At 40.4% G+C, this 19605-nt stretch overlaps 1 protein-coding gene across 3 annotated transcripts in view; it reads right to left on the bottom strand.

The window, feature by feature from the left end:
* Positions 1-19605, bottom strand: part of tspan9a (tetraspanin 9a) — a 176035-nt gene that overhangs the window by 48549 nt on the left and 107881 nt on the right. The window lies entirely within an intron of this gene.

Raw genomic sequence — 19605 nt, 5'->3', positions numbered from 1 at the left:
TTTAGATTCTTATAACAGAGCTGATCTAAGAGTCGGTAGGCTGAGCACAAGATAAAGATGATGTGGGCTGCTGTAGCAAAAGTGGAAACACACACACACACACACACCGAGAGAAAAAAACAGCAAGAAAGGACAAAAGTGGGAGAAAAATAGTCTCATCATAAGAGTAATACATTTGATGCAGGGGTGCAGGGTGTGGGCATACGCTCTCTTCCTTCTTACTGAGGTGTTGTTTTTTTAGTTATAATGAGTTCCCCTGTAATCAGTACCAAATAGGGCTGCCACGATTAGTCAACTAGTCACGATTACATCGACTATTAAAATCGTCGACGACTAATTTAATAATAAGTAGCAGGATTTAAGAGTGTAATAACGGACTGAAACAGAAGATGGCAGCACTGCATGTACAAGGATGCCATCTGCCGTTAAACCCCGAAGAAGAAGAAGAAGCTGTGTCCCAGAATTCATAGCGCGGCCCAGCTCAGTTGTCAACAATGGCGGCAGCTAGTTAGTTTTAATATTACTCTTATTATTCTTTCTGGGTCACAAAATAAACGTTTAACATATTTTCAGGTGAGAATGTAGCTGTGTAAACCTCAAATATCTGCTCAGTTTATCAAGACACCACATATTTTCAAAAGCGCTCCGACGTTTTCGGAGACGTCTGTTACCCACTAGCTCGATAGCTAGCCGGGGGCAAGGTCACTAGAGCCCGTGAGGACACCGGACTCCCGGCAAATCGTTTTCAAACCCACCGCCGTCTTTCGCTACTCAGGTTAAACATGATATATAACTTATATATCATGTTTAACCTGAGTAGCGAAAGTGACTTATATAATATAAGTCACTTAGATAACTTAAAAATGTTATTGTTTGGCTTTTTTTTAGTATTTTATTTGTTCCTGATTAAATCGGTTTGGCTGAGATTAAAGTTATAGTTTTTACACAGCTGAATAAACGTCAAGCAGATTAAACTCCACCGAAACAATCTGCAAATGTCATTAAAATTTAATAAACTCTCATCTTGTCTTTATTTTTAGTTAGCACAGACCTTACACACTTACAGCTGTAAGCTAATGATAGTTATATAAGAGCAGATGCTGCTGGTGCAATAAGCTGTACGTTTTATGTCCAATGGATGATGATCTGATTAGTCGACTAATCGCAAAAATAATCGGTGACTAGTCGACTATCAAAATAATCGTTTGTGGCAGCCCTAGTACCAAATCAGTCCGTCTGGGATGTAACTATGTGAATTAAATGGCTGGACTAAGTGTGGAGGTTGAAAATGGAAATTAGAGCTGACAAATCAACAGGCGGCCAGCATTCCTGATGTGCATTTGTTAGACCTAATTAAAATTATAACACAAACATACCCCTAACTCGAGTGCTACTAATCTGGTCATTTGACCCAGCAACCCTGCTCGTCTCTCTCCTCCTTCTGTGTCAAGAAGGCGTTTATTAAAAAACGGCCGCGCGCACACATCTGAGACGACGCAGCGCATATGAAAGAATAATCAGACAATCCGTGTCAGCATGTCAAGACTCCATTCCCCTTTGTGGCATCCAGACCACAGCTGCACAGTGCAGATAATTGGGTTGTAATTAGATGAGAACACACCATAGGGGGTCATGTAGCGTCAAAGTCGGTGCATTGCTGCTGGAAATGGGCTGTGACAAAAAAGCACTACACTGTAGTTGTTGTGCATGGTTGTCTATTAGGGGCATACACAACAAAAAGAAATATAAACAGATGCATGCATACACACACCATTAATGAGATTAAATAAAATAAACAGCGCTGCCCTATCGCATCAAACAAAAAGACACAGATGATTTCAGTAAACATGATTGCACAAATATTTATCTATTTTTAAATGTGTGACGTCAAACTGCAAGTGTCAGCGAACAGCCGAACACTACAAACAAACTGTGGGCGAGAATGTAGGTTGCAGATCTTTTCAAATTATGTGATGCAGCTAAGCCTTTAGGGCCGGTAACCTGACTGCCAGCACATTTCCTTGTTGTTCTGCCAGACTGGTCTCATCTTAAAATAAACTGGTCATTATTAACAGCTTCATACTGCGCCTGCAAAAAGAGGCTTGACCCACGCAAACGGTTGGTTAAGGGTGAGAAAAATATCAGCTCACCAGAACTTTTCTTGCAAATCTCACCTGTGCACTCACTTCTCTGCCTGCATGGGCATCAATAATTAATGACCTTGTCTCTGCCCCTGTCTAGTTATATTCCACTGCAGGATAACTGCTATTATACAGAATATGGGAAACTGATGCCAGTGTCATTTTTGTTCCTAAACTTTACACGTCTGTCATACCATTTCACTATGCCTGGGCTGGCTGGGGCGATGAGGCTGCAAGAAAAGAAGAAGCAGACTGCTGGATAGCTGAAATCTCTCTGTTTTGTTTATTCACAAGAGGGCTGGTACATAAAAGGTGATTTATATTCTGGACAATGATAAGGTAAAGCCTCTTAGCAGCCCCTGCACTCTCAGTAAGAGATAACCAGCAGCTGGATTCGAAGAGCATCCCTTCTACTGCAGAAATGTTGGCTGCCTGGGAAACTCAGTGATCTGTGAAGCTCCACTCTTGAAAAGAATGATCAATACACTCCCATCTTACTATTTTCTCTCTAAAGCTCAAAGAAATCACTATCCGCTCCGTCGGCACAGAGGTGTGAAGCGAAGGAGGATAGCAGTAGGCGGTGAAGGTGGTCAATTCAATTATCCCTCTGTCAGAGCACATTTTCTATTCTCGACAGCCTGCAGAATCCTTAAGAAAAGTAATACCAAATATGTTGGATTGCTTTAATATTTCTGTGTCTTAATTACATTTTATCATCTTTATCGCAAACCCTTTTGGGGTAATTTTATATCCTGAGTAGGTAATTGGGTGTCAAAATTAAAACTTCAGGGCTGTAAAAGGTGCTAATTTATCTGGAAGATTAATAGATCTTTGGTTGAGAAGTCAGCTTTTGAATACACGGATTCAATTGTGACTTGACGTGCGAGTAACTGAGTGACATGGAAGGCTGTGCCATATGACAAACAGCATATGCTGTCCTAGCAGAGTGGGTAAGGTATGATTGCTAAAACCACAGGATGAGTCAGGGGGAAGAAAGTGTGGGTCAGTGGTTTGACCCAGATGACCCAGACTCTGTGTCTCTGTTAGGAAATGTCAGGCTAAATGAAATTATAGACACGTGCTTATGGCACCGACGTTAGAATAAATACACAACACTACAAATGAGGTATTCTAAGCACTCTGACACATGGAATTTACAAGTTATGTTTCATGTAGCTCTTAGGAAGCTCCAAGGCAAATAGTGTCTCATAAGCTAACGTAGGCTTTCTGGCATACCAGGAACTGGGGCTAAAAGGATACACGCTTTCAAAAATAAATGACTTATCAGGTTGTGAATTTCACTTTAAAATACAGGTTAATTTGGGCTAAAAACTGTAATTTACTTTTTTTTTGGAAATCCATTTTATGGCAGTCTTTTATGTCTGTGCTTTTACTCTAATGACTGTTATTTCCCCTAATGCCCTCTGACAAATGAATGACAAATGGAAAATCATATTAGTTACCTGCAATTTGCCATCCATTAAAACATGCAGAGCTTATGTATTTACTGCAGGGTAATAAACATCTTTTGACTTTAAACTTCCTTATGGAAGCAGTAATATATTAAAAAAAAAAACAGAATTTAAATCTTATCAGTTTTCAGGTCATTTGAATTATTACTCGTGTTTATGTACAATTCATAACACATGTACATTTTTGGTATATTTCCCTCTGACACCGACTTGGCTGCAGGTGTGTTAAAGCTGGAAACTCACACACAAACTATTTTAAAATATGACTGTAATATGTATACAGGACATTTTTTTTACAGTAAATTTTTTTTTGCAGCACGATTTTTTTTAATGTCTTGGTGCAAACTAACGATAATCGGCTGTCTGTGGTAGTTAAAAATGCATAATTGTATTGGACACATTATTCTTGTTCAACTCTCAGAGACTAACCATGCTTCATTCATCAAACTGTCAACCGTTTGCTTTAACTTTGCCATTCGTGGATCACACTTTGGTATTTTATTTGTAATCTCAAAAACTTGATTTTCAACACTGAAAAGACCAATTTAACTGTGAGCTTTGACCAGCCAAATACTGTATTTACCAATGAGAAAATGAAACCTGATATGCGCGGTAAAAAACAGCAAAGAGATGTTTGAATGATTCAGGATGGCTCTTCCTTTAATGTCTGAGCCATCCAGCTGAGCGATGTTGTCATGAAAATAACACATAAGGGTGCATCTGCGAAAGTACCCGCATAAATCAACATTACAAAGAAGACATGTTTTTGCAACACTTGCAGCACTGAATTAAAAATAAAACTACACATCTGGCTTTTGGTGAAAGTGGACATGATGATATTACAAATTCGTACAGTTCTTCCATTATTTGTAATCAGTCAGTAGGAATCTGTCTAAGAAATGAAAGTGGAGAATGTCACCCAGAGGTAATGATAATGATATCTGTAACAAATATTATGCTGATGTTTACTGACTCTAATTCAATCCAGACTCCTATACTCCATCACAGCGAGGTCAGCTGCATTAAACCAATAGTTTGGTGCACATCTGAGGAGATACAGACATCCAAAGCAGACGGATGGCTGCTTATAGATTTGAGCGGGAAGCGCGCTGCCGTAAACATCATTTTCCAATGGCTACTCACGTAGCTGTCTGGCTTCCCCTCGACATTTATATTGTAAACACCTGTCTCCTTTCTTGTCAACTCCACACTTCACTTTAAAGGAAAAGCCCGTCATCCAGTGCAGGCTGCTTCACTGCAGTACCCATCAGTTCTGGTACAACTCGTACTCCATTCCAACACAAGAGCAAACCCAGGCTCCGTTTGGGTGTTTGGGGTAAACAACATCTGACGTTTTGGCTGGATCTCCGGGAAAAAGCAGAAGGATGACGGAAGATACAGGCAATTTATTGTTTTTAATCAAATATTGGTTACTGGGTGACCCATCTAAGTGGTTAGGGCACACACCACATGGGTGCAAATGCTCTGAGCATTGAGTCCCCACTTCAATTTACTACGTGTCATTCCTTGGCCTCTTTCCTCATATTTCCTGTCTATCTAATAAGGAGGGAACTGTGGTTAGTGTATGTGCTCCCCAAAATAAATTGTTTCCTGCATATAATGCAGAAGTTCTTTGTCTCTGCATGGCTGGATACAGAAAAACGTGATTTAATAACAGGCGCATTATTGATTAATCATCCAATTCAACCAGTAATGTGGTGCACGATGATGAGAACCATTGTGCACCACATTTAGAAATGCAGGCTTTTTCCCAGCTTTCTGCATTATCCTTTATGATTCCTTTGTGAAGGCTGTTGTGATTGAAGCATGATTCACACTAACCAGACTGTCTTCGCAAGTGCAGATTGTCTCAGCAATCAGACTTTGTGTGCCTTTATCTGTTGAGGAGGCTACCTTCTTATCTCTTTAATTTGGACACCTGACCCAAAAGTAGCTGTCAGAGACCACAGAGCACAGACGGGGATTAGAGTCTCAGATTAGTATATCAATAAATTTGCTATCCGCTTCTTGTGCAGGCATCTGATTACTTCATCATGTGTGCTATTGGATGTTAGGCATCTGGATAAAATTTTGTCACAGTTAGCGATGAACTTTGCTGAACCCATTCAAGGCACTCAAGAGATCATGTTCAAGCGAACCAACGTGAACTCATAGTAGGTCAAGCAACCGCTACTACTGCTGTAGGGGCATGAGAACAGGTTTCTTTGGCTATTAGTCAAACGAGATGGTTTAAAGATTAAAAACTATATCCAACCCAACACGGGTTATCTGTTTATTAAGTTTCTGCTTTTCTGGTCATTTGAATGGTGTCTGGTGAGTCTCCTCTGTGCCACAAAAGCAACCTTTCAACTCCAGTTTCATTTTAGTGGCAAAGTTGCAAAAGAACCATATACAGGAATTAAAGGTGGCTGGGTGAATGAAGATGTTTTGATGTAAAAAAAGATTCTTGTGAGCAATGACACAAAGGCACACAAAAAATTGCAAGCATGACATGAAAGCCAAACCAGAAGTTGAACTTTGGTCTTTGTAATAATTTGAAGTGTAGGATGCATTTCCAAGGAGAACTCTAAATGTAGCAGCACTTATGAACGTGTCCCAGGCAAAAGGAGATAACCTTGAAGGTTACGTGCAGCAACTGATCTTTGTACTTTTACCCTGCAATTAATGACTCTTGAAGTTTCCTCTTAATCAAGTTTTCTTGAACGCTAATATTTAGGAATCAGTAGTAACAGAGTAAGACCAGCATTATAAGTTTTGCAGGATTAGTCTCTCAGATTATTGAAGGATGCTCAAACTCACCAGACCTCTCCTCAAAAATATTGTTATTTCATTTCTGCTCTTATGTTCTATGAATTACGCTGTCAGTGTGTTTCCTTGCAGATCATCCCCTCATTTGTCAGACCAACTGACCAGATGCTATGATGGATAAATGTAAGGCGAGGAGAGAAATAGATCAGAACTTGATGGGGGAATTTTCCTTCATAACTACCTTATTTTTCGGACTATAAGGAGCACTTAAAATCACAGTACACCTTATAATCCGGTGCACCTTATGTATGAAATCTGGTCGTGCTTATTGACCTTGAACCACTTTATGTGGTACATGGCGTTCAAAAATCTCTCTGCCACTCAAAAATCGACCGTAGTCAGGAGCCTCGTGGAGTACAACATTCTGTACTTCAACATAAGATTATCGTGTGTGTATAAGAACCCCAAATGGCAGCTGTTAGGATGCGGATTTCAAACTCAAGGCTATCAGTCACGTTTTGTTTCGCTTGATGCGCCTTAGAATTCGTTGCGCTTTATAGTCCGAAAAATATAGTAATGTAATATAAATTGGTCTAAACAACATATGGGTCAAATTTAGCTAAATTCTATGTAAGCTCAAGTTCAGTGGTTTGAACAGAGTTACATATGAACTCATTAACACCACAGTTATATATAATGACAGCTTGCTTGATCATTTCCAACTAATATTTATTTATATGTTTATTTCAGAATCAGAGAGACTTTATTAATCCCAGAGGGAAACGGAGTATTTTTGTATAAATATATTTCAAAACTGGACAATGTTTTGCATCTTAATGTAACCCTTTAAAAATAATGGGTTAACAAGTATTAATGGAATTATATCAATATTCTCATTCCCCAAAGTAGAGTCCCAACACCAACACTGTCCTGTCTGACACACAGCACATTACATTACAAAGACACACTTTGAATAAATCCACAGCAGCACTGAAAACAGGTTCACCCAAATTAGAAAGTCCAAATTAATCTCAGGTTATAAAGAACAAATTAAAATTCTGGCACTGATGAAATGTCAAAGAATGATCAAATAATTACAAAACCTCCACTGGGGGGTCTGTGCTACAGTAATTTGGTTCCCATCGATCAAGTATTAAAGTAAGTTAAAACATTTCCATGGAAATATTTCAGCTGCTTGACTTTTTGATCGTCCAGATGCATTTGGAGAAAGTTGAGCTAACATGCAAGTTACACAAACTGCACAGGTAGCATTCAGTTAGAATGTTTTTACCATTATTCAACTCGCAGGTTTGAGTCTCGTATGTGTGCCTACTGCACATACAGCACGTGAGTGGGTTGAGAGGTGTCCACATTGTGTCTTTGTTGGAGCATGTGTATCATGTTTCTTACACTTTAACACCTAACAGAAACAGATCTAAAAACTTTCAAGGATATCAGGTCCAGATATTGAATCTACAGAACTTTGTTGAACGATATACAACATAGCAATAACACTGCACAGAAACTGACACGATGGACCAACTGTTGTGATGAAGGAAACACTGCTGAGCTAACAAGAAAAGGAAGGAGGACAAACACAGCACAAGCCACAAAACATGTAAACCAACACATTTTCTAGGCTTAAGCAGCGGGCCTACTGAGCAGGGCGAGTAAAGACACCAAGAACAAAGCAGTTCCCTGATAGCAAAGAACGTTCTCCTCCATGCTAATCAATGCAGTAGGGAAACTAAAATATCCCATCTGCAGCTGCAGGCGATAGTTTTTTGAAGAAACAAATCTCTCAGCAAACCATTTTCTTTGGTCTACACATAATGAAATTCTCTACCTAAAATTGTTTATTCTATCACCTTGACCTCCCTCGCTCTTCATTTTCATTGTAAATGCAACAGCCTGCAGTAGGAAGATTGTGCAGATCTGGATAAAATCAGATTTGCCGGTACTGCTGAGTCTGGTCCTGCTACAGCATGCGGTCACTGAAGCTGATAACCTAAGTACAGTGCACACAGCAGTGCGCAGAAAATACCAGTTTGCTCTTCGTGCTATTAAAACTCAACCACCCACTTGCATCCCAGGAGAATTTGACAGATTTTTCAGCACTTCAACTTGAAATTGACTTTTAAACTAACCTTTCAACGAGGCTGCACAGAATGTATTTAGTCAAGATTAGTTTACATAATTGCATAAAATTCAAGAGGCTGAATTGAGAATGAAAATATTTTAAAGTGGTGTAAAAGTACAGATCTATTACACAAGATGCACATTTAGTCTTCATTTATACCTATACTCATTAGCTACTCAGCTTTCGCTGTTCGCTCAATGGAAACGCAGTAAAAAGTCCTTTGAAAGTCGATGAAAAAACACTCAAATCTCAGGAGAAGAGCAAAGGGATTGAGCCAGACTGCTTTCCTTCATAAATCAAAGCGTATCATAGACATTCACTAGCCACTGTTGCAACAGGTGTCTCCCTCCTCCTTCCTTGCTCCTCCTTTTCTTCTGCTTTAGCATGCAAATAACCCTCCTCACAGTGGGCTTGTTTACCAAGGAATGTCTCTAGATTACACACGCATTTAAACAAGTGCCGTGCAGGGCGTCTCTCAAGTAGACCACCTCAGACGGATCCCGATTCAATAAGCATTTACCGAGCACTTCTCACTGAAAAGCAACGGCAATAAACATCCCTCCATCTTATGCGCTTCCGCTGTGATCACAAAAGTGACAAGGGCATTTTCAGGAGAAAGTCTGCCTATATGCACCTGTCGAACCCTGGAAGCACCTGACGTGCTCACATCACTCACATCATTCGCTCTGTGGCCCCCGCCTGTATTGACATGCCTCTGTTGTGGCCATCTCCTGTCTGTTTTGTCCTCTAATTGTCCCGGGAGTTTAGGCTAGATAATCATAGAGTGACAAGTCTGCTGCACTTCACATAGGTGATGCTTCTAAAGAGCCTGTTGTATTGTCACTGTGTTACCAATGGATGTCTGCCAACAGATAGCAGGCCTATCTCATTTAGACAGGAATAAATGAGGCGGAAGATAGAGCTGAAGCCGATCCGTGCTGTTGTGACTTATCGCTCTTTCCAGAAGCCATTTCAAACTGAGGTCTGCTAATTATATCGTTTCTGTGGCAATATTTGAGCCACATGCTAAATGTTTCCTTTTCTAATATTTTCAGTATTTCCTGAAACACAGGAACAAATTATTTGTTCCTGTGTTCTTCCCGTGGAGCTTAAGTTACTTTAGTACTCCTGTTTCTGCAGAAACATTGAGACCTGAGAATGACATGCATTTTAATTTTCAATAATAGCATGACGCGCAAGACTGCGAGGCAGCACGGTGGTTAGCACTGTTGCCTCACTCTCCAGGTACTCCGGCTTCCTCCCATAGTCCAAAGATATGCACTTAGTGGGGTTAGGTTAGCTGGAAACATTAAATTGCTCATAAGTGTGAATGCAAGTGCGAATGGTTGTCTGTGTCTATGTGTTAGCCCTGCAACAGACTGGCGACCTGTCCAGGGTGTACCCCGCCTCTCGCCCTAAGACAGCTGAGATAGGCTCCAGCGCTCCCCGCGACCCTGAAAAGGAAGCAGTAGCGAATGAATGGATGGATTATTGCATGCTGTGCATGGACCCTTTACACCAGTGATTTTACCCTAACTTCAAACTTGAGGCTCGTTAATAGTTCATCTGTGTGAAGTGAAGAAAATTGTTCAGTGTCATTTGATGTTACATCCTGATCAAACCTGTCTCCATGTCACAGCCATTATAATGTGTTTAATGAAGTTACCTGGTAAGCCATAAATGCAAATGTATGCAACTGTTGGACTTTGAAGATGCTGTATGATGCAGCAGCTCAGTAATAATCTCAGAGGACATACTTCTAACAGATGGAAGCATCAAACTAGATTTAAGCTATTGTTAATGTTTTGTCAAAGCGCAGAAATTAAAGGCATGCAAATTGTGTCTTTGTACCTCTCTGCGATGGTTAGGGACCAAGGGTTGCAGTAAAATGGGACAAAACCCCCCTGATGTTAGACTTTGTTTTGTGTGCAGAGAAATGCCAGCTTATTATATAGAATTTTGTTTTTAATGAAAGAATTGCTTCCTCTTTAAGGAGTGAGATTAGTTTGGGCAGCAAGGGAGAAAGAGACAAAGCCTGACAGCAGGTGCTTCATGCCAAAAGCACAAGAGGTGCCAATGCTCTTTTTTAAGACATTCTCTAAAACAATTAATGAGCTGAAAAACCCTTTAGAAGCATGAGGCAAGTGCAGAAAACAGATTACAGGAACTGTAATCTTTTGTAATATTGTGTGTGCTGGTCCACTTTTGTGGCTGTGTGCAGTTCAAACGTGTTTCATGTTGGAAGTCATATATAAATGTCACTAGTTCTGAGTAAGACAGCCGTCATTACTTTTACCAACAAGTGATTTTGTCGTCCTTCATAAATGACGCTGACATAGTCACATGTTGACAGATTAATGGAAAAGAGCGCACGTCTGAAAGGGGCTTATTTCTCGGAGCTGTCACGGCGTAAAGCCATCACAGCGCCATGCTTGTATGGAACAACTGACATGGCTGCCAAGATCGAGGTAAAAGTCTAAATGATATCAAAAAAATGCACGGCACCATGAAAAGGTCCAAATTTAAAGGCCAACTACTTTTTCACATACTTCATTCCTCTTAAAGAAGCCTTTGCTCGGTGGGTTGCACTGACAATCACACATGAGGAAAACAATGGAGACACATATCATCAGATTGACTATAATGAACAGTTAGATGTAAAGTCAGCCACCCTGGCAGGTGAAATCTGCCAGTGAAAAAGTCGTTAACTGCCGAGCCCTCTTCATGCTGCTAAGTGGAACAGCATAGGCAGCGTTTAAATGCAAATTAAGTCAGATTCAATTTTATTTATAGCAGCAAATCACAACAACAGTCACCTCAAGCTGCTTTATATTGTAAGTTGGTCCCTGGAATAATACATACAGGGAAAACAATCATATGACCCCCTATGAGCAAGCACTTTGGCGACAGTGGGAAGGAAAAACTCCCTTTTAACAGGAAGAAACCTCCAGTAGAACCAGGCTCAGGGAGGGGCGGGGCCATCTGCTGCGACCGGTTGGGGTGAGAAATGCATGAACACATATGAACTAACGTTTTATAACGTTTTGAACAAACATATTCTTTACAGAGAAATTCTATGGGCAATAAAGCCGGCCACCTACAATTGTTATGAGAAACAGGCAGATATGTTAGCCAGAATGCACTCAGACGATATTAGATCAGCGGCTAAACCATGTTAATGAAACCATTTCGATGTAGACCAGCGTGAAATGTGACTGCTATTCAGGATTTACAACTACAACTGCAGCCCCAACACTCTTTTGTCTCATCAAGACTAAAATCTTCTTAATTCAGATGTTAAATATTAATAAAAAGTACTTTCCTTTGTTAAGAACTCCTAAGAAACTGCGATTTTGCCTTCCGTGAGTTATTTACCTGCTGTTCTCATCCATCACAGGTACAATGAACCACAAGACAATGCTTCCAGGCATTTTTTTTTCCTATTAAAATGGCACGAGTACAAAGAAATCACTTTGTCTCTCTGTGAAACTGAAAGACTCAGAAACAAAGTGAGAGCATGCTGCGGGACAATATTTTCCTCCATGCGTCTCTTCTGCAAGGTAAGCACTTCAACACAAAAAAGAACAGTAGTTTAGGGTGGAGGGTGGGTGGGGGTGAGGATGAAGAAATGCATTCCAGCTGAACAGAGATGTGCTTTTATGGGCCAATTACTGGGCTCTCTGTAATACTGACAGAAGCCAGCAAACAGACATGTCAGCCTTCATATGAGAAATGAGAGCTGCCCCGTCCTTGTCTTCATCTCTCGTTTCTTTCATCACAACCAAAATCTGCATTTGCTACTTAAGTTGTTCACACAGAATGTAGATTTAGTAGATCCAGGAATCTTGTACATGATAGCACAGCCACATGGATACAGATATTTAGAAGCTCAGTCTGGCCAGTGTTTACTCAAGAACACAAAGTGTTACATACAGACATGCGTGCAAACTGAGTGAATGAACTCCAGTATGATTAGGCTGTTTTTTCTCTTAAGCTCAAGGCAGCATTAAAACATTTTCAGCCTATGCGCTTTACATAAATAATGCAGAAAATGAACCTAAAATCTGCTGGATATGCTTAGCACAGCTTAATCAGGCTGGGGAGTTCCAAACTGTCAAAAGAAAAAAGAGCAGCTCTACTTATTTAGTCACTTTAAGCCCTCAGTCTAACTGCTGCTCTCCGGGTACACCTGCTTTCACTTTTCATCTGGTCATCGAATGCTTATTTATCTCTCTTCCATTTCTTTTCAAAAACTCACTGATAACTATTACAGCTTTTAGACAGTACAGCCACTGGGTATTTCACTTACAGCAATTATTTAGCAAGTTTATATGCAATACATAAACTAGAAAAAAGATAATGACTTAAAATGTTGTTTGTGCTGGCATTTTAGCTGCAGCGCATTTTTATTTTCTGTCTGCAATGTGTGAGGCAACCTGACCTGAACCATTTCGATTACGAGTACCTGCTGGAAGGTTTATTTTGCACAAAGCTTCAGGCTCAGGCCATGCTTAAGTTGGATTATTTTCAAATGTCTCACTTCTCTTTACTTTTTGACAATCATGGGTCCGCCATGTATCGCAAATCCCAGTGGGAAGTAGGGAGACAGACAAAGCATTACAAATACATCCTAGTAAGCTAGTGAGCTAGTGGTCAACACTGCATGTAAAGCAATAAATAAATGCAGTCAAATCATTAAAGGAAAATATATAATTCTCAAGGTTCTTATTTTTCTTCAAAATAGACCAAATGATTTTCGCATTTGTCTCCAGAAGAAAAAAAGAGGGAGCGAGCGATCTGAGAGGGGGAGTCACCTCTCGGGGAGCTGTCATCAAACATCAACATGTTCACCTCTTATGATCTTGTAAAAAAAGTCCCTCCCATCTCTCCATGCCTTCACGCATCGCTTCTTCCAAACCCGGAAAAGAACAGCATTTTAATCTGCCAGCCTGTCCTCTCAGAAGGGGAGTGGAAGAAAAATCTGGCTAACCCCATCTGTCCAAGCTCACTTGTGACTGGGGTTCAAGGAGGACTGTGATCAAAATCAAAATCCAGTCATCACAGAGACCTTAAATCTTGACATTCAAACACTGAAGTAGGTAACGTGTATGAAATGGAAGGGGCATTAATGGGCTGACCCCAAACACGGTGCGGCGTCCTTCGCTGAAATGATCACTGGATAAAACACAGTGAGAGCGATTTGTCTCACCACCCAGTGAGTGCACACACAGGCAAAGGGTCTATGTTAATAATTACTCTGGCTCAGTATGGATGAACGCGATCATTCACTGAAGGTGGCGATGACCCCATAATGATCTTCTTAAATTAGACTCTTTTACCCAACCTTAGCCTGCCCACACCAAATTCCACTCGGACTCATTCTTTTGTATTCCAGCATCATCCCAGGTCACCCATTACGGAAGCTTGGGTGGCTTAATGGGAGACACTGAGACATCTGTGCAGAAATAATGACCACTGACAGCGATTGCAAATGGCACATGCTGAGGGAGGGGGTCTATATACCTCTATTTCCAAGTTTTCTGAAGCTTTAATTAACATTTTCCTACAATAGAAAGGCAGTGAAATTACTGCTTGGATGAAAACTGGTATACTTGTACAAAAAAGCTGTTTCAGGTGAATATGTAGGATTACTGACAACCATATCATGTGGCTTTTGTATTTCTACTATGCAATAAAACTGCAAGGTCCTCTCTGAAAGTAAGATCTGACACATCCTTCTGTGCCCCAGATAGAACAGCGAAGTGATGGAACGAGGCTAGTTTCTCATCTTTCATTTTTATGTAAGACTTTGCGCGCTGCAGGCAGCCAAACTGCTTCAAAATTCTGACTTTAGCACGCATACAAACCTGATATCTTCTGAAACAGAACAGATAGACAAAGCAAACGCTCTTTCATGTCTTGAGCTGGTAATTGCAAATTGATGTAAAATAAACAAGTAGAACCAATTGCTTTCGTCGTGTGATAAGACCCGGCAAAGTCAAGGGGGCACCCATAAACTCAGCCGTGATAAGGAAGAGTATGAATCTGCAAGCAGAAAGAACAGCAATAATCTCCGTTACGTCTACACAGACTGTCAGCCAGTCAGCTATCTTGATACTGTACGAGTGAAGGATCTGCTCTACTGGGAGAATATCAGAGTGTGTTGTGAGCACACCTCACGCACATCAAATAAGAGTCGAGCTCAAATTGGATCAGACGTAACGAGAGCACTGCAACAACCTGCTCTGATGAAGATCTCATTTTCACTCTGAAAACAACAAGATAGGCATCTATTTCAAATTACAACAAACAGTCTAATACTTTGGCTGATGGTCTGAATTTTACATTATACACCACATAAAGTTGCCCCATTAAAGTACAACAAGAAGACGTTAGGCGCTCGCAAACAACTGTCTAGCGACTCTGTACTTCTTGTGCTGATGCATTTCTGTCCAGGAAGCTGCAATATGTCGCATTTTTCGGTTGAGTTATAGGACAGCAGTAATCTGCAGTGGTTCGACTAAATAAATCAGATACAAACAATAATGTTTAAGGTATAAATCTGTCTCTCATTTGACACGGCTGTATAAATAAAGTAATAAGAGTATGTTCCTCTTTGCATGTTAAAGCCCTGCTGTGGCTGTGTCCTGGGCTCATTACCATTCAGGCGGTGAAACCCTGAGTCCCTGACCCAAATTCAAGATGACACATTTAAAATACACACATTCAAACGCAATCTGCTGCTCATATTTTCAAGCCATTGTGGTGCAGTTGTACGGTGCGTCTTGGGTCTCTGAATGTTGCTTAGAGATGGGAAGGAGATAGATGAGTTGAAACAAGCTCTTGAGGAATCTATGAGGGTTGATTGAGTGGATTTATGGTGGGAAAAGAAGTCAGTCCTATTGAATCAACTCAGGTAGAAGCCCTGGGGAAATTGATTTTAGAGCCAGTCATTGATGTATCTTCAGAGCGCTGGTGATAATCTCTGGAGAATGAAGACACAGAAGACTGCAGAATGTCTTGGACTTAACTACAGGTTAGTCAGACTTCTAGTATTTAAACACGACCGTTTCACAGAGAAATATAATTTTGCACGGAAAAACAAACTACTTAAAACACAGTACACACATTGTGTTTGCACAGAGCTTATAGACCTGTAGTTAGTTTTCGTTTCCCAGTCTGTTAATTCAAAATAAGAAAGGTAATCTCTGAGAAATTTCATTTGCTCTAAGAAGTGAAACAAAATGAGCTTCCTTAACACAGCTTTGTGTGTGTGTGTGTGTGTGTGTGTGTGTGTGTGTGTGTGTGTGTGTGTTTATTGGGGGGAAGTGAAAAACATTGGTTTCACTGTAATTTGCCTTTAAATGTCAGACAATTTTGAATAAGCAAGCTACGGTGCTGTGCAGTCATCAACCACTCATCTTTAATATTTTACTAGGAAAACGGGAAAACCTAGGTATTTATTGAAATGTGCAAAAATGAATATAAATACAGTATAAAAAGCAAAAACAGAGTTTTTACCGTTCTGAAACTCTGAACACACTTCAGTGTTTTTCTACCTGCTCTTACTGCATTTTCAGTGTGTTTGCGATTATTGTCATTGCATTGTCTATTACATACTTGCAGTAGGTGCTGCATCGTGGATCAAAATCTGACAGCACGTTTCTGTTTCACAGTTCAGTCATTTTTGACAAGAAGCACAGCCCCAAACCACGACAGAGCCTCTGCTGTTGTACCCTTTAGCTGAGTTCCTCCTTACATACTGACAATAATGTGAACAAAACCTGTTCGTACTGTACATTTGCTGTAGATAATTTTTAACGCTTGCCACTTTTTCTTTTGTCCTCCACTTTTCCAGTTTCCTTTTTAAAAGATAACGCTGCAGAGATATGCCAAGTCTTCAGCTGGCATCGAATCAAAATGCTATGCAGGCACGTACAATAACAAAGGGCCTAAAGATACAATTTCTTTGCGAAATTGTTTGTTGTGCAGTCACAACATCCCTTTTTCCACTTGAATATTCACAGACCAGTATTAGGTGGCTTATCCCGCCCCCACACAAAAAAGGTCAGGTATGAGTGCTGGACTGAAAATGAATGAAAACGTCCAAAGAAAAACTTTGGAAGAACATCCGAAGGTCTGAAAACTTTACAATTTTTTTAAGCAATAATCTCCAATAGTGAAATTTTACTCACTGTCGGAAAAGTAGAACAAAAGTGATATTAAGGTAATTTAAATGAGGAGATATCTGGCACAGACAGCGACTGCAAAAGCACTTCAAAAGCTCGAACTCTAATAACAGAGCCCAGTGTCTGTTTTATTGTTTTGCTTCTATACTGAATCCCTGCAAGTGCACAGATGTTACAAACTGTCACTACATGATATGTAAAATGGTCAAAAGCTGAAAAGCTACAATGATTGTTTGCTTTTTCCTGCACAAATTGAATCTGACTCATGCAGTTTTTCACAACGGTTTGCTTGATAACACAATCTCTGAGCCTTAACTTGCATGTGAAATCATTCACCGCTGCAAAACTGAATGGAAAGGCTTGCTTTTGTTGATATTGCTGTTCAAGGTATCTATTCACTGTCAATGCACAGAGAACAGATACTTTGCTTTGTCTGCTTTCAAAATATAAAGCAGACAAAAAGGACAAGACCCGTTTGATCAATAACCCGAATACACGACCTGTTATGGTATTTTCTGTGTCACAGTTCAGTAACATCAACACATTATTGACTACACAAACAGGGTGCTATCTTCTCTACTGCCCGAGGTGCGCGACGTGGCACATAGTCATTACAAAAGATCTCGCCTATGTATGCAGAACTAATGACACTCCTGTTGTCCCCTTGCTGTCCTACTCCGTATCTTCATATCTCTTGTATACTGTGTTGGGGAGAGCAGGATATCTGTGTTTAATGTGCAAAACGGAGGAAAAAATACATTTTTTTAATTCATGGAGATTGCATAGTTGAGCCTGATGAGATATTATACCAGCCACCTCACCGGTGACACAAATGGGAATGAGATTGTGTTTTTATCTTGCCTGAAATTAACAAGTGGTTAGCTGTGAAAGGTTAAGTCTCTACGCTCTTTCTACACTTCCGGCATCTGTGAAGGATACTAATGTGAACGATGGAGGGAACAGACGATAAATGTTGTGTACCAGCAATTGTGGAAGTCAGTAAACTGCAATTTGTGTGCCTAGCAGTTACTGTTCTGTCATTTGTTTCTGCAATGTTGACCTGTCACTACAAGTCAGCGCCAAACAGCTGAGACTGAAAACTGGACAAAAACTACACCTGCAGCCCCGTCGCTTTGAGCAAACCGAGTAGCAAACATCAACTATTACATGTAATCTCTCCACAAGAAAGACTCGCTTCATATAAAAAGAATGGCATTTACATGTTTTGTGGAGCAGGTTTATTCCACACTCCCTATATTAGGTTGCTGACTCTTAGTAATAAAATGTAGCCTTTTTTTGGCTACTTGTGTGTTATAATCACCAACCAACAGCACTAAGTGATTGGTTAAGAATCTCAATTCCCATGGAAAGGCAATACCTACCGACTGCATCCAAGCGTAAAATGCACCTCAAAATCTCCCGCTCTATTACCTTGCCCCCCTAGAGTGAAACACAGTAGCTCTATTCCCCAGCTGATCTGCAACAAGAGCTAATGAGCTCAGCGGCTCTACACAACACGGCCGGGAAATCGAAACAGCCTGTGTGAGAGAGAGACGTGTAAATGAGAGTGATCTCCCTAGACGATCTGCTGGACAAAGGCAGGCATATGGAGATATTTACCAAGCAGGTCAGCCAGTGTGAATCAAGCCCCAGGGATCTACAGGGGATGCTAATTACAAGACTCCAAATAATTAAAATGCACATGTGATGTTCTTTATGTAAATGCTACAGGGAAACTGACAGGCCAGCTTGCAGGCTGCACATTTTGGCCATGACACATCTGTTGATATCCAAGCATGTTATACAGTATGAATGCCTGATATATAAGATGAATAATTTGTAATTGGCTGTATTGATAAGCGAAACGACACTGACACATACAATATAAAATTAATATTTGGAGGTGTAAGATTTCAAAAGACACACCGGCCAAGATTGATATTGCTTTCTGCCACTTTAAAGCCACCGTCAATTCAAAAAACAGTTTTTCATTCAACTCTCATCTATTTTCCTGTGCCCAAATCCTTGTTTCACCTGGCAGTGACTGATGGAGTTCAGCTGTGCGACTTGTGAAAAAGAGGAAGAAAACGAAAAGTCTTTTACAACACAAGCTCTCGAGCTATTAAAAATTACTGAACTTTTCATGTGCCGATATGGAGAATGAAAAATAGGCACACTGCTTCAGCACCTTAGACTGAAACCTCAGGGGGGGTTCCAGTCTGAGTAAGCAAAGGGACAGCTTGTGTGAGTTTTTTTACGAGTTCAACAAAACCAAATAAAAACGTGTCAGTACGCTTATATGCACACTTCTAACAAACCACCTGGAGTCTGTCAATACTGCTTCTCTTTGTAGCATCAAAGCACAAGCATATATGAAACCTTAAGTGTCGAATTCGGTAAATCGATAGGAAAACGAATCTTCTGTTGCTTTGGACCAAATGGTTTATAAATCCTACAGCGATCCCCTAAGTAAGCACAAGAATTCATGAATGCTAAACACGTTTCTCCGCTAACAAAGGAGTAGCTTTGATACTAGAACCCCTCTTGTACTTGTAGGACAAGACTGCTGAACTGACAGTTTCCCTTTAAATATGAATATCAAATGAGGCTCTACTTTTTGATATGGTGTGATAACGCCAGAGCTCAGATTTAGCGTACAACCTACTATATCTTAAGCAATTAGAATAAGCTTGAGAGCAATGCTGTTGTAATTTGTTGGAATAAATCCTCAGGGAGAGTTGAGAGCGCTTACTGTGAGTTCAGAGAACACATTGCACAGTTAAGGCTAAAATCCTTGCTCCGAGCAAGAACACAAACACCGATATGTTCTCAAGGCTGACACCAATAGGGCTTAATGTCAATCATCTTATCGGGATGGTCAAACAGACCTTGAG

This window comes from Simochromis diagramma, unplaced genomic scaffold (genome assembly GCF_900408965.1).
Source record: "Simochromis diagramma unplaced genomic scaffold, fSimDia1.1 OVJJ01000293.1, whole genome shotgun sequence".
In the NCBI taxonomy this organism is placed as follows: Eukaryota; Metazoa; Chordata; class Actinopteri; order Cichliformes; family Cichlidae; genus Simochromis; species Simochromis diagramma.
This window is presented reverse-complemented; position numbering and strand designations above follow the sequence as displayed.